Source organism: Mustela nivalis (genome assembly GCF_964662115.1).
Source record: "Mustela nivalis genome assembly, chromosome: 1".
Lineage (NCBI taxonomy): Eukaryota > Metazoa > Chordata > Mammalia > Carnivora > Mustelidae > Mustela > Mustela nivalis.
In genome coordinates, this window is record NC_139020.1 from 2,727,187 (window position 1) to 2,750,769 (window position 23,583).

Here is a 23,583-nt window from a genome sequence, read left to right on the forward strand (position 1 = left end):
AGCTGCCAGGGGTCAGGCAGGGCAGCCAGAGAGCTGCTCCCCACCATGTGGGGGGCCCCACCGCGCCCCCCCGCCTCTGGCCCTGTGAGCTGATGTCTCCGAGTCATTTAGGACCCCGGGTCTATGTCCCAGATACAGCAGGCCCGCCCATAGCGTCTCCTTCTGCAGCTTCTGCACCCGGGGTTGATGTCGGAGCTGTGGCTGCCTCGCACAATGGGACGGCGGAGGCGTGTTTTCCACTTTTCTCTCCTCTGGAAGAGTTTCTACGAAACAGGAGCCGTGGCCGAAGTGTTAGGGAAACACCAGCGAACATCGAGGTCTGATGTTTTCTATTTGGGGACGTTTTTCCCACTGATTCCGTTTTCGTAGTGGTGCCAGGACCCCCGGTCTCCGCGCTGTGCCTGAGCCGACCGCAGGCTTCGGTCCTCCCTGTCCTTGAGCACACCGTGGCCCGAGCCCGGTGTGGAGACACCCTGCGGCCACGGCACCTGCCGGCTCAGGTCTCTGCGCAGCCCCGGGGCCGTGCACCTGCTGTTCCCCTCCGGCCGTCGATGTTTGCCTCACGCGGGCCGCGGGCCGTCGGCCTTGTCGGAGCGCTCAGCCCTCTGCGCCGCTCAGTGGGGCCTCTCTAAGGGGTATTGTTTTCTGTTCCGTTCATTTCTGCTCGTCCTACTACGTTCTCCCTTCCGTGTTCTCTGGATTAATTCTACTACTCATCATTTTACTTTATTTTATTTTATCTTATTTATTTAACTTTTGTTTTACTTTGTTATCTTATGTGGTTTCTAAGCTGTGCGATCTCGCGTAAGCATGGAGAGTGCTGGGCTGTGGGAGCTCGCGGGGTTCGGTGGGAGCAGGCTGTGGACGGAGGGAGCCCGCGGTGGGAGCCTCCCCCAGGCCTGGCTCGCCACACGGCGCACAAGAGCACGGATCGGAGCTGCACGGACGAGCCTGTGGTTGGACCCCGAGGCTCCACAGGACGTTCCTGTGGGTGTGTATCATTGCCCTGAGCCCACACCGACTGGAGGCAGCGGCTGGGACGCCAGTCGGGGCATCTGCTGTGGTCACAGGGGCTAGGACTCCCGGGAGGGGAGAGGGCCTTCTGACGGAGAAAGAGAGCTTTGCCCCCACGTGCACCGGCCTTTGCTCCACCTTCTGGGTGGGAGCCAACAGCAGAGCGGGGGAGGGGGCCGGGTTGGAGAGTCACTAGGCGCTGGGGCCGAGGGGCGGCTGTGAGCTTTGGGCGGAACTTCCTCCTCCCCTGAAAACCTCCAGTTTTGTTCTGAGGCCTTTCGACGAACAAGCCCCATTCGTACGATCTAGATCCATCTCCTTCGAAGTCAACGGATGCGTATTTAAGAGCACACACACCCACTTGCACAGGCACACCCACTCGCACACGCAAACCCACGCGCGCACACGGACTCACGCACGCACGCAGAGCCCTAACCATCACAGGCGCCCATCCACCTGAGTGCCCCTGCTGGGAGACCACCCAGGAAGTGTAACCAATGTCACCCGGGGGCCCAGACATCACCCCGCTGACAGGGAGGGCAGTGGCCAGAGGAGGGTGCCTTAGCAACATGGGGTTCACAGCCCTGGGGAGCTGTGTTGGGGCAGACCCGCAGCTCTGAGCTCAGGGTGACGGGGGCAGCACCCCGGCTCCCCAGCCCGGACCTGCCCGCAGCTGCCCCTCCAGCCGCAAAGCTAGAAGAACCGCCCCAGGACCATTTGGGGCTCCCCCTCTGGTGTTTTAATTAGGTGCTGTGGGGAGCAGAGTGAGGTGCAGGGGATTAAGTTAAACAACTCGAGTGGGGAAATGGCCCAGAGGTACCCGGTGTTGTCACGGGAAAGCGGGAGGCGGGAGGGTCCGAGAACAGAGGTCAGTGTGATGAGCACCGTGAGTTAGGACCGGGGGCCCCTCTGGAAGCGGGAGGTGAGGCTGGTCCCCTCGAGCTCCCCCACATGTCCCTACACACTGTGACCTGGGCCCAGGGACACCCATTCTAGGCCTGTGACCTCCCCTAAGAGACCATCAGTTTATGACAACGTAAGCCATGACGCCCCCGGTAACTGGTCACGGCAGCCGCCGGAGAGCGACACAGCCGTGACGTTGCCTGGGGTCGGGGACAACCAGGTCCTTGGTGAGGATCCTGACTTAATTAAATTCCCTGTAATAAGACATTTTTGAGACAACTGGGGAAATTTGAACACGGACCATTATGTCATTAAGAAGACATGTGCAGGGGCATCTGGGGGGCTCAGTGGGTTAAGCTTCTGCCTTCGGCTCAGGTCATGATCTCAGGGTCCTGGGATCGAGCCCCGCATCCGGCTCTCTGCTCAGCGGGGAGCCTGCTTCCTCCTCTCTCTCTCTGCCTGCCTCTCTGCCTGCTTGTGATCTCTGTCTGTCAAGTAAATAAAATCTTAAAGAAGAAGAAGACCACAACGTGTGCGGAGTGAGAAGACTCGATGCCCGGATTTGGGCTCCAGCACAGGGGTGAGGGGAGCCGGGAAATGGGCCAGATGAAGGGACCAGGGACCTCTTGCTGAGCACGGAGTGGCGTGAGGCTGCCGGGGCCCCGCGCACGTTTGCCTCCGTGGGAGCGACCTCTGGTCTCACGGAGGAGGAACCTGGCCCTGCCCACACCTTGCTTCTTTCCTGGGGGTGCCCTGTGCTTCCAAGAGCCGCCTGAGACCCCACTTAGTGCGCGCCCAGGGACAGGACCACGCCCGGCCTCGGGAGCCACACTCAGGGTGCTTCCCATGGGGCTCATTATAAATAACGTCCCCGGAACGGCCCGCGCACACACCTCCCTGTGAGAGCTTTTCTGTAAGGAAATTCCCGGATGGGACGTCGCTGGGTCAAATAACCACACTTCAGCCAAGACGAGCGCTCCAGCTCCTTCCCAACCCTCTCTATAAATTCAGAAAAGCAGATGCAAAGAGAGCGGGTATCGTGTTTGTCGCCTCGTGTTCCCCTAGAGGAAACTGCACAAGTGTGGCTCTCCCTAAATCCGGTTAGCTCGGCACCGAGAGTCCGTCCTGTGGTGAAATAGAGATGTTCCATAATGGCTTTCGTGGGGTTTTCCAAGACGCTCCCCCTGTTAGCAGGAACTCCAGGAGAAGCCCTGGGTGGGCGGCCCCGCCAAGCCGGCCCCTGCCTTCTGCTCCAGCACTACCCGCACCCAGATCCGGGCTGGTAGGGGGTGACCGGCCCTCGTCTTTGGCCCTCCCTAGGACATGGTTTTGGGGCTTTGTGAAGAAGAAAGTCACTTTCTCCCTCTCAGAACCAAGATGTGACCCAGGTCTTCTGGGCTCCCGGCGCCCCAGAGAGCAGGGGCTCCCGCACCAGGGAGTTTGGGCAGAGAAGCTCGTTGAAGCCTGGCTTGCTCCCATTCCCACCCCCAAGGCCCCATGCCCGCTAGGTGTTCTGCAATCCACTTGTGGTGGATGAATGAAGGATTTTCGTTCCCTCCGGGGTCTACGCTCACCACTGCCTTCCCACAGAGCCCGGACAGTGAGGGAGAGCACGTTCTGTCGGACGCACCAGCAGCCGGTCCCTCCTTGGTCAGCAGTTTGGGAATGTCACTCCCGTGTTCACCCTCGTGCCCCACGTCTTCTGGAGGCTCCGCCTCGGGGGGTCTGGCCAGAGCCACCAGTACCTTCTGGGCGAGGAACCTTCTTCCTAACTTCGAAGCCCACCAGTTCCCATGGTAACCCGGGCCCGGTGTGTTAGCGGCGAAGGCACGCTACCCCCTCCCCACGCGCAACTGCACAGACGCCCACAGGCTCCCCAGCCGCTCCAGCCTCTCCAACCCACACAGACACCCCAGAGCACTGGTCTCCCTGAAGCTTCCGGAAGGCTACCATTCCTGGGTCCGCGGGTGTGACGGCTCCCGGGAGCCACCGTCTACACTGCCTGCTCACTCACAGCTGGCGGTTCACAGAGGCCCTGTGTGGAGTTGAATTGGGTCCCCAAAAAGGCGTGCTCACCTCCAGAACTCGCGATGTGAGCTCATTTGGAAACAGGTGATGTGTTAAGACGACGTCGTGCTGGGTGAGGGTGGCCCGTGGACCGGACACTGGTGTCCGTGCAGAGAGGTCTGGACGCAGGGAAGAAGCTTGTGAGACCGTCCATGTCTGTAGTTTGAAGTCCCTCGTCTGGGGCGCTCCACTGGGCTCCCCGACGCTCACCCGAGCACCTCTGCTCCGGGAGCCACTGCCCCGAGAGGTGGGTCAAGCGCGTGAGAGCACAGCTCTGCCTCCGGGAGCCACTGCGCGTGGGAGCACAGCTCTGCCTCCGGGAGCCACTGCGCGTGGGAGCACAGCTCTGCCTCCGGGAGCCACTGCGCGTGGGAACACAGCTCTGCCTCCGGGAGCCACTGCGCGTGAGAGCACAGCTCTGTCTCCGTCTCCATCTCTGGGTCTCTGCGTTCTCTCCATGAAACAGGGTTAGACGGTGAGCTGAAGGCCCTTCATCCCGGGGTCCCGGTTCGGAGGGGTCCCGCAGCTCTGAGCACAGCAGTGCTCTTCCTCCCTCCCTGGTGGGACACAGGGGCGCGTCCTTCCCAGGGACCCCCCCATGTCACAACACAGGTCAGGCAGAAGGACCTGTGTTTCACGGCCCTGCCCTGGCAACACAGCACAGACCCCGGCCCCGGAGCACCTGGGGAGGCTCCCCCAGAATGGCGCAGGGGGGGCTGCAGGGGGCTGGTGAGGGGTGCGTGCACACAGCCGCCGGGTACCCAGGACGCTGCCAGGAGGGAGTCCTGTGGTCCTCACTGCGGACCCCCGTCCCACCCCTGCCTCCTTGCCCTTCCACCGCCATCCAGCCTGCCCCAGGAGGCGGCACAGCTGTGCGTCAGGCCCTCGGCCCCCTCTGGGCTCCTCCAAACACCCCCAAATCTATGAGCCCTGGACCCCTGGGTTGGGATGTGGCCGCGGCCCTTGTGTTGGCAGGTGGCGGGGAGAGAGCCTGCACCGACCCCCAGAGCCAGCTGGGGAGGAAGAACCAGAGCCTCCCACCCCCACCCCCACCTCCACCCCGTCCCCACCGCAGCCTCCCTGCAGGGCTGCGGCCCCCAGACGACATCCCCACCAGGAGGCACGTCCCCACTCGACGCCGGCTGGAAGCCACCACCACCACGGCAAGGCGGGCGGAGTGTCAGTCCCAGTCCACGGGTGGGCAGGGGGATGGCAGGGTGGCGTGCAAGGAGCCGAGCCGCGAGCCCTGAACTTCGACAGATGAAGAGACACGCCCCGGTCGGTGTGAAAGAACGTGCGAGCCCGCGGGCACAGAGAGCGGGAGGCCGACCAGCACGCTGGGGGCCAGACCGGAGCCCGAGCCCCCACGTCGCTGTCCACCCAAAACCTAATAAACAAATTCCGCGCGGCCTCTCTTTAGGAAACACCAATCGTCCCCGACCGTCCCCACATCCCCGGAGAGGGTCCTCCCCAGCCCGGCCTTCTCGGGGCTGCGAGCGGGGGCACCGCGCCCCCTAGTGTCCGCCGCCGCAGCCCGCGGGCCTCGCAGCGTCCTCTGTGGGAGCGCAGCCCCTAAAGTGGCAGAAGTGGGAATCTGCAAACCCTGTCTCTGACTTTCGCCTGGACCCGCAGTCCTCACACCGTCACCCGCAAGGTTGACGCGTCCAAACCAGCTTCCAACAGCGGCCAGACAAAAGTGACTTAAAGTCACAAGTCTCAAAAGCACCTTGGGTGGGATCCATCCGCCCAGACATACCCCACGGATACCTGGGGCTCTGCACTGCGTTCCTGGTGTGGCTGTGCCTGTGACAGCACGGGACAGACGTCAGAGAACGGTGCGTCAGTAGAGGGCCGGCACGCCGGGCTTGGCTGCTGGAATGTTCTACCGTGTTCTAAACACAGAAGCACACCCGTGTTCACGGCAGCACCGTTCCCAAAGCCGAAGGGTGGGCGACCCAAACCCGCCAGCAGGTGAACGGGTCAGAGACAAGAATCACCTACACAATGGAATAGTACTCAGCCTTCAAGACAAAGGGCGAAGGGCATTCTTTTTATTTTAAGATTTTATTTATTTGACAGACGGAGATCACCAGCACGCAGAGAGACAGGCAGAGAGGGGGGGGAAGCAGGCTCCCTGGCGAGCAGAGACCCTGATGCGGGGCTCGATCCCAGGACCCTGAGATCATAACCGGAGCCGAAGGCAGAGGCTTAACCCACTGAGCCACCCAGGCGCCCCCGTATTGTGCACTTTAACATCAAAACAGAGCAGACACACATGCGGTGGCTCATAACCACACAGATAAGCCCCAGGAGCGAGGCCGCGGGGGCAGGCGAGAGCCAGCAGGGCTCCTCACGGTGAATTCTGGACCATGGGAATGAGTTTACCCACATGTGAAGTCATGAACTGAAACCAAAATGCAAAGAACAAAGACGTGGAGCCCAGCCACTCTGGAGAACAGCGTGGAAGGTCCACAGAAAGTTGAGACCCAGCAATCACACTACTGGGTATTTACCCTAAAGATACAAATGTCGTGATCCAAAGGGGCACGTGCACCCGAATGTTAACAGCAGCAACGTCCACGATAGCCAGACTGTGGAGAGAGCCTGGTGTCCGTCCACAGATCAGTGGATGAAGAAGATGTGGTGTATGCACACTCTGGAATACTATGCAGCCGTCAAAAGAAACGAAATCTTGCCATTTGCGACGATGTGGCTGGAACTAGAGGGTATCATGCTGAGCGAAGTAAGTCAATCAGAGAAAGACAATTATCACATGATGTCACTTATATGTGGAATTTAAGAAACAAAACAGATGACCATAGGGGAAGGGAGGAAAAATAAGATAAGAAGAAACCAGAGAGGGAGACAAACCATGAGAGACTCGTAACGCGAGGAGACAAACCGAGGGCTGCCGGCAGGGAGGGGGTGGGGGACGGGGGCCCCGGGGGACGGGCATTCAAGAGGGCTCGTGGTGTGAGCAGCACTGGCGTTACATAAGACTGATGAATCCCTGACCTCTACCTCTGCAACCAATAAATTATGTGTTAATTGATTGAATTCAGATAAAAAATTAAATTTAAAAAAAAGATGTGGAGCCTGCTAGGGAAGGTCATGTGTGTGTGTGAGTGTGGGTGTGGACCACCTTGACTCTGCCAGAAATAAGGGGTCCCAGGGGCCCGCACGCAAACCTGAAGCTGAGGTTTAACTACGCGGTCTGACGGATCACACAGGCTTGAAAGAACACACACACATGCGGTCTCTTTGGTGGCGACAAGGTGAGCAGACCCCCTTGCGAGCGCACAGGGAGGTCGCCCCGGCAGGGCAGCGTGGCCGGGACGAGCGCGGGCAGGACCTTCCTGTCCCTCCCTCCCCTTCCCGCCCTCTGAGGCTGCGTGTCGGGGCCGCCTGGGGCACGGACTCTGCCTTCCCCTTGAACGTCCCTGGGGCGTGAGGCGCCCCCGGTCTCCGCGGACCCTGGCACGGTTGTGTGTTCCACCGCACGGAGCCACAGAATGAGGGTTTGAGAAGGGATGTCGGGAACCAACGCGTCCAGCTCCATTTTACAGATCAGCAAACCGAGGCCCACACGGAGGAAGGAACTTTACGGAGCTTTGCGGCCGGGACGGCCCCCCGCGCGGCGCTCACACGTGGACCGGCCCGCGCCCAGCACGGCCCCGACGCATCGCAGCGAATCCCAACGGTGCCCGGGCGGGTACACGTCGGGTTCCCATTTCACCAATGGGGACACTCCCTTGAGAATCACGCGTCTGGCCAAGGCCTCCCGGTTCTCGTAGGTTGGAGCCGGCACGAAGCCCTGGAGTGTGGGGCAGGAGGGGGTGTGCAGACAAGGCCATGCTGACTCCCGGCCGGATACTGAGTGAGGGACGGTCACCCCAGGGCCCCCAACCCTTCAACCTGCTTCTCCCGCCAAACCTCTTCCTGCCAAACCCTCGCCTCCATGGCCCAGCCGAGGGCCAGGGCCCGCTCCTCCTCCTGTCCAACCCCTCCTGAACCCCCAGTCTAGCCGACGCTCACCCTCCCGGGACCTGCTCCCCAGCCATCTCCCCACGGCTGCCTCGTCCTCAACACAACAACCTCTGCTTTTTTTTTTTTTTTTTTTAATCAGCTTTAGGGGCACCTGGGTGGCTCAGTCGGGTAAGCTGCTGCCTTCGGCTCAGGTCATGATCCCAGGGTCCTGAGATCGAGTCCCGCATCGGGCTCTCTGCCCAGTGAGGAGCCTGCTTCTCCCTCTGCCTCTGCCTGCCTCTCTGCCCGAGTTTGCGCTGTCTTTCCCTCTCCCTATTTATGTTTAAATAAATAAAAATCTTTTTTAAAAATCAGCTTTATTGAGACATAATGCACATACCATAGAGTACATCCTTCTAGAGTGTACACTTAGGTAACTTTCAGACAACTCCCAGATGGCACAAATGACCAGTCAAACCCAGTACATTGTTGTCACCCCAAAAAGAAACCCCACACCCGTGACACTCCCGCCCCCGCCCAGCCCCCAACAACCACTGATCCAAGCTTCTGCCTCTGTGGGTTGCTTTCTGGCCATTGGGACGGACGCGAGAGTCCGTGCACAAGCTTGTGTGAGATCGGAGGCCGTTGTGACATCAGCAGGTCCCGGTAACACACTCCACTTCTGAGACTTAACCGCGGAGACGGGGTCTCAACTCTCTTCTCATGCACACTTTCTGGGGCAGCTACTGATTTTTGGACAGTGTCCAACCTGGGTGTCCCAGACCTCCTGACACACGGGGGGCAGCCTCTGCGGCCGCCAGCCTCCCCCTGCCCCCGGCTCCGGGCCTGCCCGCTGCCCTGTCCCTGCCCTGTCCCTGCCCAGCTCTTCAGGTCTGGGAACCTCAGCTCCCGTATCATGACCTTGGGTGGCCTCCCCCGCCCACCTGTCTTGGCTGCCAGGGTCCCCCTCCTGTGCCCACCACGCCCCCAAGTGCCTGTTCCTCCTCTGGGCAGCACTGAGCCGGGTCTGACATTACCTCGCACTTTTTCTTGTTCTTTTCTCTTGCCCAGGATGTGAGCTCCCTGAGGACAGGGACCGGCTCTCACTCACCCTGGGACCCCGGGTGCCTCCCCCAAAGCCTGCTCCTTCGGAGGTGCTCGGTAAGCACGCCATGAGTGAAGGAACGGAGAATGGGGTGCTGGAAGCGCCCAGCATCCCGCCCCGCAGAGCGGCTTTCCCTAGAGTGTGGGCCTGGCTGTCGAGGTGGCGCCCTGTGTGGTGCGTCCCGGTGGGCGTTTGCTGGTGCGGGGGCTGGTGATTCTGACTTCTGGGGGGTTTTCTCCTGCATCGTCGGAGCACATCTGTCCATCCGTCCTGGAGGGAGGTCAGTCCTTCCTCAGGTCTGGGAGACCAGACGCTGTAGGGCGAGCGTGCTGCGACGCGCGCTCACCCGCATCTCTCTTCTCCTCGAAACTAAGTAAGTGACAGTGAAGAGACACGCCGTGCTGGTTTGGGGAGGAACAGCCACTCTGAGCCGCAGAAGCAGCCGAGGCAAAGCCAACGTTAGTAATAGAACCCGGATCCTGGGGGGGTCTGCACTCTGCACGGGCCGGCGTGGCGCCGCAGGCTCCAGGGTGCAGCAGGTGGCCACCGCAGGGTGGCCGCCGCAGGGTGACCGCGTCCCAGGCAGCAACAGTGCAGGGCCCCCGGGCCCTCGGCTCCCAGCAGCACCACCATTCTGCCCGCTGCCCTGGACGTCCCTAACTCAGAGAGAGTTGCCGCCGCGTGTCGTGTCCAAGGGCCACACAATAGGCAAGTCTGCGAACAACCTCCCGCAGGACTCGTGTGTCGGTGCCTCTGGAGCAGCCCAGAGCCTCCACCCTGCGAATCCCTCTCCCCTGCTTCTGGCTCAGGGGGGTGAGCCCGGGCAGCTGTGTCCTGAGCAGGGGCGAGCCCGATCTGATGGGAGGGGTCCCCGATCGCATACAGAAGGCCATGGACCTGGCCGAGGGTTCTTAACCCAAACCCACAGCCCCCAGACGGGCCGCGTGGTCGTGAACCCTCAGCAACGCTGCACAGAATGGTGTGTTCACACAAAAACCTTTACTTAGACCTGGAAAGGGCCTCATGACCCAAACGAGGTTGAAATTCGCCAATAAGCAGGATGCCTGGTTTAAGTGTCTGCCTTCAGCTCAGGGTTGTGGGATCGAACCCCACATCAGGCTCCCTGCTGAGTGGGGGGTCAGTTTAACTCCCTCTCTGTGCCCCCAACGCTGTGCTCCTTCTCTGAAATAAAATCTATTTATTTATTTATTTATAAATATATTTTATATATATTTTTAATATATTTATATATATTATATATATATATTTTTTTTTTTTTTTTTAATTCACCAATAACCAGGAGCACCTGGGTGGCTCGGTGGGGTAAGCCTCTGCCTTCAGCTCAGGTCATGACCTCAGGGTCCTGGGATCGAGACCCGCATCGGGCTCTCTGCTCAGCTGGGAGCCTGCTTCCTCCTCTCTCTCTGCCTGCCTCTCTGCCTGCTTGTGATCTGTCAAATAAGTAAGTAAAATCTTTTTTAAAAAATTTTTTTAAATTAAAATTAAAAAATGTTTTTGGATTCCAATAACCATAAGCACTTTACATTCACCATGATTTTCTCCCCCTGCCCCCCCACCAGTGGTGAGACCCGCCCCCCCCCCCCGCCATGAGCCCACCTTCTCCGGCTCCGAAATCTGCTTGAGAAATGTATCTCACTCTGGTTAGGCTAACTTTTTCCTAAATGTAAGAATTGTTTTCCTGGGACGCCCAGGTGGCTGTTGGTAAAGCAGCTGCCTCCAGCTCAGGTCATGATCCCGGGGTCCTGGGATCGAGCTCCGTATCGGGCTCTCTGCTCAGCGGGGTCCTCCTTCCCCCTCTGCCTGCCGCTCCCCTGCTTGTGATCTCTCTCTGTCAAATAAAAAAATAAAATCTTTAAAAGAAAAAGGAATTAGGGGCGCCTGGGTGGCTCAGTGGGTTAAGCCTCTGCCTTCGGCTCAGGTCATGGTCTCAGGGTCCTGGGATCGAGCCCTGCATCGGGCTCTCTGATCAGCGGGGAGCCTGCTTCCCCCCTCTCTCTGCCTGCCTCTCTGCCTACTTGTGATAGCTCTCTGTCAAATAAATAAATAAAATCTTAAAAAAAAAAAAAGAAAGAAAGAGAAAGGAATTGTTGGCCTGTTTCCACATGCAGGCTTTTATACCCAAGTGCCTCTGGGTGCTGAGGGGAAAGGAGGCTTTTCAGGGCGTGGGGGTGCACAGGCCTCCGCAGGGAGCCAGGCCCGCCTCCCTGGGTGGGTGGCACAGGGCTTTCCTTTGTGGGCCTGACACAGTCGCCATCCACGGGAGTCCCTACAAAGTGGCGGCCTTTTATCTACTTGGGGGGTCAGAATCATGTGACTTCGGCAGCCACCTTAGGAACAGGGTGGGGGGCGGTGTCAGAGTCTCTAAAATGAAACGCAGTAAGACCAAATTACGATCCTGTCGCTTGACGAGGACGACCCTAGTAAAACCAGAGAACAAACCACCCGAAGAAGCTTCGAGCCGGGCATGAGGTGACGGCCCCCGTAAGTCCAGGCCCGGCTGCGGGGGCTACAGCCCCAAGGAGAGCCCGACTGAAAATACAGATCCAGAGTCCCCAGCGCGGACAGGACCGGCACTGAAGGATGGTGGGAGCCCCCCCAGGGTTGCCGCGGGCCCCCAAATCCCCCCACCTCCCTCACTGAGATAAGCCTGGAGCCCTGGGCCTCAGAAGCCCCGAGAGGGCCCAGGATTGCTTTACTGACCAGACCAGGCCTCGTTCCAGGACCTTCTGGCTGACGGGGCACGCATGCAGGAGACATCGGGCCCCGGTCTCCTGTTGGAGATCTGTGGGGTGACACTGACTGGCGACAGGTTGCGAAGTTCTTAGAAGATGAAGGTCGCTCAGAGGATCCCACCCCCTGGTCTAGTCACAGCACTCAGCGTTGGTCTCCTGCCTCAAACGGAACTTCTGCGGTCTCTGATAAGAGTGTCCCCCTGGGGCCCCGGGGAGGGACACCGTGCTCTCGCGGGACCAGCCTCAGCTCACTCGAGGCTCCCAATCCTCCTGCTCAGGAAAAGCCTTGTGTCAATTTCTCTACGTCGCTTTACCTCCCACGCCCACCCCCAGGCTGAGCCAGCTTCCCCTCCAGAACCCAGACCTGCCTGGGTCCCCCGTGGCCTCCAGCCAGGGGCCAGTCGGTGGGAGCAAAGCTCCCCGGTGACTGCCTCTTCCAAGGTGGCAGATAGTGGTCTCAGGGACCCCTGGGAGGCCGGTGCGGGCAGAGTCTCTGGGCCGCCCTCCGTGTCTGCGGTCATACTGAATGAACCCAGCAACTATCAGGCGCTGGTCTGAGGGAGAAAACCAGGCTTGCTTCAGAATGAAAACAGAACCACAGAGACGCTTCGTGCCTGAGCCATCAGGGTCCCACAGCAGGAGACAGAAAACACACAGTCGTATGAAAAGGGAAAGTTCGTTTGGAAGAATTATCCACAGGGCCCTGGAGTGACAGTTGGGAGCAATAGTTTCAGAGATCACTGGGGTACAAAACAATCAGATGTGGGGAGCAGCCCTCGGGCTGCCAGGAAAGACCCCCTCCCCACCCAGGCCTCATAGGAGCAGGCCCAGAGTGGCCCCAGGGTGGCTGGCTGCATGCTGGACTCACTGACGGCATCACCAATGGCACAGCCAGAGGTCTGGCCTCTGGGGTGCTGGGCAGGTGCCACAGGACGTGCTGTCTGTCAGGGTCCTCTGCCAAGACCCCCAAAAGGATGCCAGGAGAAGCAGTGCACAGGAGGCACCGTATCCCATCACTCCACTCTGGATGCTGGAAGAGATGCCAAGGGGAGATGCTGGCCACAGCATGTTGCTGGTGTTGTGCACTGCACCAGAACTGGGAAGAGAAAAGCTTCCCCTCCACTGTGCCAAGTACTGATGGGGCTCACCAGCACCCCAGCTGGCAGAGGAGAGCCCTGGGCAGAGCCACTTCCATTAGCCGGAGCAGCCAAAGGGTGGATTCGAAGCTCAGAGGCAAGAAGCTGAGAGCGGACACAAGCCCCACCCAGCCCAAGTCCCTCCCTAGGTCCCGCCGTCCCTCGGACACCGTGAGCGTCTCCAGGTGCAGGGCCGGAACTAGGGCACCAGGGACAAAGGTGTCTGAGACCCCAGCGAGAGCTGCCGGACTTAGGACATAAAAGCAAAGGCCAAAATCTCAGATAAACGGCGGACGCCTTTTTCATATGAATCCTTGTGGCATTTGGAACATACTCGGACTGTTTACCTGAAATCCAAATTTAGTCGAGCATCCTGTATTTTCCTGGGTACCCTGAGCCCAGCATGGCTCTTGGGGACAGAGTTTGACAGACACAGCGAGTCCAGAGTCCGCATCTCTCTCCTCTGTCCGCAAGAGCAACCATCAGGGCCAGGACTGGTCGATTCCGGGCTTACTCCCTGCTCCCGGCACTCCTGGCCCTAAGGAGCGGCCGGGGCCCCGACTTCTTCTGCACAGTGTCAGCCACGCCGTGCTGTGGTCCCCGTCACTGCCCATCCTTCAGTCCTGAACCCGTCCTGGGGTCCTCCTCCTGAGCACCAGGTCTGAGTCCTGCGGGGCCGGCTACACTTTGGCCCTGAAAGCATCCCAAACAAACAGAGAGCAGCACGAACATGCACCCTATATTGCGTGGCCTCCCTCGGGGGTCCGCGCAGGAGCCCCAGAGCAGACACGCTAACATCGCCGCAGTCAGATTCTCCCGCTAAGAGGAATTAACATCCCACAGACACGACTGCGGGCGCTTCCGGCTGGTTTACAGTCACGAAGCGGTGCGTGACCTAGCGCGCTGGCTACCAGCACTAAGTTCCCAGTACTTCTTCCCAAGGACAATGTTCAGTGCAGTTTCAAACACACGGCGGCTCGAGAGAAGCAAAGGTTCATCCTCACACAGAGGGACCCGTCCCTGGAGCTGCTGCCTGGGAAGCTGGGGCTCAGGAAGAGGGCACGGCCATGCTGCATGGCTGGGGTCCTGGGGTCGGAGGTGGACATATGGGAGGACCGGCGTCTCGGTCACCAGGCAACCCCTCGAGGACAGCGTTTCTCTGCACATCTTCCCAAGTCACCAGGCTCAAAGCAAAGCATTCCCTCGAGCTCGGTGATGGCCTGCTCAATGATCAGTGTCCTTGAAGCCAGCACTTAGCAGGTCCCACGCTAATCTCCACACAGTCCATGGCGATGGCCCCAGGGCCCACAGTTCCTCGTCTCCCTCATCCCTCCTTAGTCTTGTGTGCATCTAACCCATGAGGCAGTTTCCCCATCACCCAAGGAAGGCGCACGATGTGTTCAGCGTGTCACTTTTCCACTTAAACTGCTTGCTAAAACTTTGGAGTTTTTGGAGTTTTGGAGTTTTGGTAAAACAATGAGGTTTGCTCTCATCATATCCTCTGGTGGGCTGACTTCTTCTCTAGGTTCGGGCTCCAGCTTCGTTTCAGATCAAAGCTGTGCCGAGCACATGTTATGGGAGCTCCCCAGACCGGCCAGGCACCAGCGACGTCATAAGTGCCCGTCCGGATCCTGCCACCTGTTGCTAGCTTGATCGACCGACGGTCTCAGGAGGCTCTGCCCGGACAACCGCGGGAGCGTGCACTTACCCCGCCTGCAGAAATCACTCCCATTTACTCTTCATGGGACAGAAACTCACAAACTGGGGAAAAGCAGAAGTTAGATACGTTACTTTTCCAAAGACATTCAGGAAGGGAGTGTGGGGAGCGAGCGAATCGTGCTGCTGATAGAAAGGGGTTATCAGACCAGGCAAAAAACATGTCTTGGGTGTGTTTGTCTGCACAGTAGGACTGAGGGACACAGCACACGCCACCGAGAACCTGTGGCTTTTCCCAATCATGCCCGGCTTTATCCCGAGCCAGCCTGTGCCCTGCGTTCTGAAACCCTAGCCAGCCCCTCCCTCAGCCATTCTAATGCCTTTCTGGAAATGCCAGCTGCCTTGTCTGCACCAAGACTCATTTGGATAAAGGTTTTCATCTCCCACGATCAGAGCAAGCCCATCAGTGATTTTCAGATGCTTCCTGACCAGAAGTTTTCCCTCCAACTGATATGCAGGCTGTTTTCTGTCACAACACTTCTTCAGTTCCCACAGCCAGGCTTCTCAATATCACGCTCTCCTGTAAAGATCAGGTCTTCCTGTGAGATCCCAGCCACCTCCATGGCCAGCAAACAGCCCTCTTTGTCCAAGGGCTTTGTCCTTGCCAACCACACTCATGCTCCCCCTGAGCAGCGCCTTCTCTCTCCCACCAGGCGGTGTTTTCCACATTTCTATGGTACTGGGTCGTCACAGGTGCTGTGGTACTGGGTCATCATGGGTGCTGTGGTACTGGGTCATCAGGGGTGCTGTGGTACTGGGTTGTCAGGGGTGCTGTGGTACTGGATCATCACAGGTGCTGTGGTACTGGGTCGTCAGGGGTGCTGTGGTACTTGGTCGTCACGGGTACTGGTGTACTGGGTCGTCATGGGTGCTGTGGTACTGGGTCGTCACGGGTACTGGTATACTGGGTCGTCACAGGTGCTGTGAAACTTCAGCTGCTCATCCTTTGATTTCCTAAGTCCTCTTGAATCAAAGGTTGAAGGAATGGAGATAAAATTAAACGTCCTTATAGCCAGCAGCCCACTGACACATACTTGAGGCAGGCAGAGTGGAACCCTCCTCCCGGAAACTCCCAACTGTCTTTTTTTTTTTTTTAAGATTTTATTTATTTATTTGACAGACAGAGATCACAAGTAGGCAGAGAGGCAGGCAGAGAGAGAGGGGGAAGGAGGCTCCCCGCCGAGCAGAGAGCCGGATGCGGGGCTCGATCCCAGGACCCTGAGATCATGACCTGAGCCGAAGGCAGCGGCTTACCACACTGAGCCCCCCAGGCGCCCTCCCCTGCATCTTCTTTGGCGTATGAAAGTCCTTTTGGAACTTCCCTTCTTTGTCTTTCCCCGAACCCCGAAGTACACGACGGGTCCCTCCTCGGGATCGCAGGGCAGCCGCTCTTCCAGCCTGCGGGTCCTGTCCCCGTCCTTCAGCAAAACCATCTTTTTGCACCAAAGACGTCTCAAGAATTCTTCCTTGGCCGTCGGCTCTGGACCTCACCAAACCTCAACTATATTCAAAAACTACATCAGGGGTGCCTGGGTGGCTCAGTGGGTTAAGCCGCTGCCTTCAACTCAGGTCATGATCCCAGGGTCCCAGGATCCCAGGGTCCCGCATCAGGCTCTGCTCAGCAGGGAGCCTGCTTCCTCCTCTCTCTCTGCCTGCCTCTCTGCCTACTTGTGATCTCTGTCTGTCCAGTAAATAAATAAAATCTTTAAAAAAACAAAACAAAAACTACATCAGGCCCTCCTACCTTCCCCCGATTTCCATCGCTCAAGCGTGTCGCCCAAAAGCGGCCTCTAACAACTCCTGCTGTTGACAAGGACAGCGTTTGACACGTCCCTCCCAGCACACGCGACACAGTTTCTTTCACTCTTTTTAACTCACTCATAGCGCAATTGAAACCCAGCTCACAAAAGGGGGGAGGGGGCGTCAGCCCACGCAGATGAGGTCAGGTTTTGCAGCAAGTTGAATTTTGGCACCAAACTTCTCAAAAACAAAAACAAGGAAAAAACAAACAACAACAACAAAAATCAACCCCACAACTTTCTGTCTTCAGAGCTTTTAGTATTTCAAAATCACAACCAAGACTGTGGTCTCTTACACAATGGAATCAAGGGGGAGGTAGAACAGGGTCTTCCCAGCGCCCACAGTAGCCCAGAGAGCACCGTCCAGGGCTGTGAGCAGCTCCCGGCGGAAGCTCTGCTGGGTAAGGGCCCAGCTCTGCGCCACTCTCCGCGTGGGTGTGCCTGTCTTCATTCTCACGTGGAGACAGAGTCAGAGAACTTCACATCTGAACGGTTACCTTCCCACAGACTCATCTGTTCCATTCTAACCCCTGATGCGATGGTGGTATGTGGAGATGAGGTCTTTGGGAGGTGATTAGGTCTTGAAGGTGGAGCCCCCCTGTTGGGCTTGGCTCCCTTGGCCCTTCTGCAGTGAGGACACAGGGAGAAGGCAGCCATCCTTGAGCTACTACAGGGCTCTCCCCAGACACCGATCTGCCGGCACCTTGAGCTTAGACTTCCGGCTCCAGGACTGTGGGAAATAGATTTCTACTGTTTATAAACCACTCAGGCCATGGTCCTTTTGTTTCAGCAGCCTAAGACTGGACATCGGTTCCAGGAATGGGGTGCTACAGGCAGAGGGAGAGGGAGAAGCAGGCTCCCCGCTAAGCAGGGAGCCCGATGGAGGACTGAATCCTGCCACCCAAGCCAAAGGCAGCCGCTTCACTGACTGAACCAGCCAGGTGCCCCGAGGCTGGGCGAGTTTTGAGGTCGATGCTGGAAAAAGCCTCCACCACCATGAAGACCACTGCAGGCGATTCTGATGAGAACTCAGGAGGGGAGGCGAGCCGGCGGGAGAGCCCCCGTGTTCCTGGAGAGTGCCCAGGTGATCTGGAATGCAATGCTGCTGGAAGCGTGCGTGCTGTCCCAGATGGAAATGGGGACCACGTTACCAGAAACTGGAGGAAAGGTGACCCATGCTATCCTGTGGCAGCGCTGGGCTGGACTGTGTTCTAGTGTTCCATGGAAGGTGGGACCTGAGCGATGGAACTGGATCTTCGGCTGAAGCTCTAAGCAAACGGCTTCTCCTGACGGCTTGTCTTGAAGTGGAGATATCTTTTTTAAAAAAAATATTTTATTTATTTCTTTGACAGAGAGAGCTCACAAGTAGGCAGAGGAGGGGGGAAGCAGGCTCCCCGCTGAACAGAGAGCCCAATGAGGGGCTCAATCCCAGGACCCTGAGATCATGACCTGAGCTGAAGGCAGAGGCTTAACTCACTGAGCCACCTAGGCATCCCGAAATGGAAATATCTTAAAGATGGAATTGTTCATCAGAAAGGAGGTAGAATTCTAAGATTTGGAAAACTCCCCGCCTATCCACATTGCAAAAATGGACAACACGAAGGATGTTTGAGTGACCATAGATAAAAAGATTGGACATTATTCTCCAAGACAAGAGGGAAGGACCCTGAGACCTTTGGAGACCATTGGAGGGAGGATTCTCCCACTGTGGCTCCAGGTGCTTTCTCAACCCCTACCCCACGCCCCCACCCCCTCCACAGAGTGCTGGAGGCATGGCTGCCTCCGCCTCGATTTCAAAGGATGGGGCCTCCAGAGCTGTAACTCCGTGACCCCAGCTGCAGAGAGTCAACCTGAGGGCAGGGCCCTGAAAGAGTTGCACCAGGGTGAGAGCATCCTGCCTAGCAGAGCTTGGGTCAGGATCCTGCCCCAGTAGTCCTGGAAGGCAGAGAATCCAGGGAGGATTCATCTGAAGCCTCAAACTCTTGCAGTTTTTCTTGTAGTAGTTTGGACTTGCTTGGTCTGGTCACCCCATCCTTCCTTCCAGTGCTCCCCTTCGCAATGGGCATGTCTGTCCTCTGCTCACCCTTGCATTCAGGACAGCTTCATAGCTGGAGAGGTGCTGCCTCAGCATGACCGTCCCTAGGGTCTCCCCAACCCCCAACTTAGAGGAGATTTAGATCAGACTTTGGACTCGGACTTGGGAGTTGATGCCAGAACAAGTTCAAACTTGGGCTGTTGGGACAGAGCGAATGTATTTCTCCTGCGAGGACATGACATCTAGGGGCCAGGAGGAGAAGGCTGGGGTCTGAAGGTGCTCCCCTGACATTCGTAGGCTGAAACTGCCCCCCACAAAGGTGATGGCCGTAGGCAGCGGGGCCTCTGGGAGGTGGGGGAAGCCCTCATGACTGGGGTCAGTGCCCTTAGGAAGGAGACCCCCAGGAGCCCTCTTGCCCCTTTCCTGCTGTGCGAACACAGGGAGATGACATCGGTGAATGAGGAGGGCTTTCAGCACTGTAGGGAGCAAGACAGAGTTACTCATGTCAGGCAGTGACAGCAGCCCACCACATCAAGTGAAGACGAGGGGTCACCCAGACCAGCCCCGGCCGACCATACCCCAGAACCGACAACCAGCAGAAGCAGAGGAGGTCCGCAGGGCCCGGGACTGATGCCAGCCCTTTACAAAGGGAGGATTTCACGGCAAACCGTCAGACTTCTCAGACCCTGACCCCGGCGTGTCTGACCTCTTCAAACGGCAGCTGCTGCCCGGGGCAGTCCGGGGCACTGCCAGACTGATCTCCGAGAGGAACGGAGATCCCTCCCTGCTGGGACATAAGAGCAGTAAGCGCCAGGAGGTGACCCGGACCGACGGAGACCTTGTCTCACGGCGCACTCACAGACTGACGTCGCGTGGGAGTGGTTCGCTTCTACGTCCTGTCCTGCCTAAAGTGCCATGTGGCCCGTCTCGTGCTGTGCTGTGTGTGACCTGTAGGAAGCCAAGGTCAACACGTGGGGAGATGTCGCTGAGTTTGGAATCCTGACCCTGCCTCATCAGCACGTTGACCTTAAGGACCAAATAAAGCCCGTGTTGGGAAACACACTCCCGTTGTGCACGCCTCCATAGCACGCCCCTGACCACCACACGTGAAATCTGCTGGTGCCTAGATCTTGGACATCCAGCTTCCAGAAGTGGAAGACATACCTGTCTGTCATCCAGACACCCCTCTTTGGTCTTCAGCTATGGCAGACCGAGTGGATAAAAACACTAGTATAGGTACTGTTGTGGTACCTTGGCCTGGCCAAGAGCAGCAGGGACAGTTGAGAGAAACCAAGGAATTAGACTGGATGGGAGGGTAAGGAAGACAGAAAACCAAGGACCACCCACGCAGACTTATGGTATGGAGGACTAACAGCCACTAAAGGCGAGAGCAGGCTCAAATCTGGAGTTGGGAGGAGAACATGAGATCAGATGGAAACACATTGAGCTCAAGGGCTTGGCCGACTCCTGAGTAGCAATCTCCCTCTCTGTGTTTGTTTCCTGCCTCAGTACAGGTGTGCCAGCTACGCCCTGCAAATACCAGGGATACAGATAGACGAGTGAGTGGATGCATGGTTTAATGATTAGATGGGTGAGTGCTGGATGAATGGGTGGATGATTTGATGATCAATGAGTGATAGTTGGATGGATTGGATAGGTGGATGAATGGATGGTTGGACAGATGAAGGACAGATGGAGGAATGATGTTGGTGGCCCTGGTTCCAGTAGCCGTATTAACTCCTTGTGATGGAGCCTTGTATTTCAGTTCAGTTCCCATAAGCAGACTTTATCCTGCCTTCTTCATTTCTCCTGGGGGCTCTACAGGGACACCTCATTTCCAGTTTCCACCTCTTCAGGAGTCATCCTTCCTGGACCACGCCCCACAGCTGCACCCTCTGGATCAGATCTGCCTGCTCAACAGGCATCTATCTTGTCGCTTATCTGGCCTTACCTCTAAGCACCTGTTCTTCCTATGAGGTTCCTGATTTGCTGATCCAGCTCTTCTCCAGGTACAGAATGTTTGTTCTGTTGCCAAGTGAACAAGCGAATTCATCTGAACACTAGTGATTAGCATGCAGCCCCCTTGCAGCCAAGAGCACCCATGGTCCTGCTGTACAGCCCACTTCTGGAGTACATCATGTTGCCCTCTGCAGTGACAGCTGCCTCTGAGACCATCTGGTCTACTGGTGTCCCAACTCTAGCTCTCTTCTTCCCAATGTTACTGCTCCTCTGAAGGGTCCTGCTGCTAACCCCACCCAGGCGCTGCTGTCCCTCGGAGCCCTGGCCCTTGATCTACTCAATTCTTGGGGTTCTTAACCTCCAGACAACATCCCCCAGGGCCTAGAGTTTCTCTTAACTTTGGAGGCTAAAGACCCCTTTAGGAATCTGAGAAAATCACAACTATTTGCCCCCAGAGCACACACAAATACTGGGATTCTGTATATATGTTCCAGGGTTCCATGTATATTTATATACGTTAATTTTCTATATAAGAATAAATCCCAAATATGTTACTCCACCTGGGCCTCTCTGCAGAACTTACTTTTTTTCTTTCCTTCTTTTTAAAGTAGGTTCCACGCCCAGCGTGGAGCCCGATGCAGGGCCTGAACTCACGACCCTGGGATCAAGAACTGAGCTGCAACCAAGAGTCCGATGCTTTACCGACTGGACCCCCCAGGCGCCCTCTCTCCTGAGCTTTAGACATAGACATACCTGCACCGCCCAATACAGCAACCGGTCAGCCTACATCGCTACTTCAGTTTAAATTTAAATTAATTAAAGTTAAATAAAATGTAAAATTCAGCACCTCATCCTGCCAGCTACATGTCACGTGCTCATAGGCGCAGGCGGCCAGTGGCAGTCCCATCACGGGGCAGCACTGACGGCATCTCCTTCATCACAGGACATTCTAACAGACCTGTCTCCTGATGTAGTCGAGAAGTGCCCGGTCATTTCTAACTGAATGCCCCCTAGGCCATCTCCTCTCCTGCTGGACTAGTCGGTGGTACTATGGGTAACCATACACCGTGTCGGCACCCTAAAATCTCAGTGGCTTACAGAAATGGCTGTGTCCCAGCTCCCTTGCCCGTGGGGCCACCAGGGCACTGACTGGGCTGCAGGTTGGTTAGCCCTGCTCTGTGTGCTTTTCACGCAGGCCCCCAACGGCAGGGAGCAGCCACGTGGGACCAGCTCTTCTGGATGCAACTTCCTTACATCAGGTCACATTCTACTGGCAAAAGCGAGGTACAGGACCAGGCCCCCCTAGCAGGGGATGAGTCACAGTGTGGATCGCCTGTGGGGCACCGTGGGCAGGCAGGAAAAGCAGGAAAAGCTGCAAACTAATAACCCAACCTCCCAGAGGCCAGAACTGCCCCCAGATCTTTTTCTCCTCAGCCACTCTGTGCCTCAGTAGACACGACTCTCCCTCTGACCGCTCGAGGAGCCTGTGGATGACGAACCACCCGGCCAGGGACACACCGAGGCAAGACGTCAGGCCCCAGCTTGGGCAGCAGACGCGTGCCGCAACGCAGAGCTCCGGTGTCACGTGTTAATGGGGGGCGAGGGGAGGATGTAGGGGACCGTAGCACGGCCAAAGCAAGGCAGCGGGCGCCTCCCCAGCCCAGCGCAGCGGGGAGATCGCAGACTGGGACTCCCCACATCTCCCAGTAATTTGATGAATTACCCAACTTCCTTTTAAAATCCCTTTTAGACAACAGGACCATGGGGCTTAAATGACATTTATTCTATCACAGTGCTGGAGCCTAGAGGTCCAAGGTTCCCCCGATGCCTCTCTCCCGGGATCACAGACAGTCCTCGCCCCGTGTTCTCGTGCAGTTGCCCCTCTGGGTGCCTGTGTGTCCCAACTTCTTGTAAGGACCCCAGTCGGATTGCTCAGGGCCCGCCCGCCGGCTTCACTTCACCCTAATCACCTCCGGAAAGGCCCCATCAGCAAGCACAGTCCCATTCTGAGGGAAATCCATACGTCAAAGCTTCAACATAGAGTTTCCAAGAGACAAGGGACAAGGTACCGCCTATCCCAGCAGCCGGCCTTCAGCCGGGGCAGCTCTCAGCCCAGGACACGGACCACGTCTGCCACCCCAGCCCCAATTCAGGCTCCTCGCTTCTCACCGACCGAACTGGCCCTCTAGCCACTTGTCCTGCCTGGTCTGAGCACCCTCTAATGCAGGCAGGACTCTAAGGTCACTCCCAGGAGTCTCCTCCCCTAAGGACTATGGTAGGCACGGCTGTGAAGAAACTGCCAACGTCATTAAGACCTTAACACAGGGAGAGTGTCCTGGCTCAACCAGGAACCGGGGCCCGGTGCAGTAACCGGAGCCCTTACATGCGGAGCCGTCTCTGGCTAGAGACAGAGAGACCAAAGCACGGGACTGAACCCAGTGGTCCCAGAAAGCTCTGTGAGGCAGAGAGAGCCAGTACCGCCCAGAACCGGACCTACGGCCAGCCGGGAAGCAGGAAACCCACCCTGAGCCCGCAGGACCTGAATCCCACCCACACCGGAATGTGCCTGAACCTTGCTTCGCTGCTGTGCCCACAAAGTCCACCTGACCGACCACCGCTCCAGCCCTGCCCAGGCCAGCAGGCTTGGTGGCTACACAGCTGCGGGATGACCACCGCGTCTGGAGCCAGAGTCTGCCGCAGCGCGACGCCGGTGGCGGACGCACGGTCATCTGGAGAGCAGGGAGGCTCACTGCCCCCGCGGGAGTCCTGGGCGGCAGGCGCAGCGGCTCTCAGTCGGCCTGCGAACCGGGCCTGCGCACCGGGCCACGAACCAAGCCTGCCAACCGTGCCTGCGAACCGGGCCGCGAACCGGGCCGCGAACCGGGCCTGCGCACCGGGCCACGAACCAAGCCTGCCAACCGGGCCTGCGAACCGGGCCTGCGAACCGGGCCTGCGAACCGGGCCGCGAACCGGGCCGCGAACCGGGCCTGCGAACCCGCCCGGGGCTCCTCGCGGCTGCGCCTGCGGTGAAGCGTCCGCCCCCCGCGCCCGAGGTCGACGCGCTCGGAGCCGCACGAGCCCAGCGCAGCCCCAGACGCCGAACACCGCGGCCGGGACGACTCCCTCGGGC

General features: G+C 58.0%; 1 long non-coding RNA gene across 1 annotated transcript; it reads right to left on the reverse strand.

The window, feature by feature from the left end:
* Positions 1-12,470: 12,470 nt before the first annotated feature.
* On the reverse strand, positions 12,471-21,822 carry LOC309860064. Its single transcript, XR_014309135.1, has 2 exons — positions 16,405-21,822; positions 12,471-15,623 (listed from the first exon to the last, which is right to left on the reverse strand). It is a non-coding gene; the product is annotated as an uncharacterized lncRNA (long non-coding RNA).
* Positions 21,823-23,583: the final 1,761 nt, after the last annotated feature.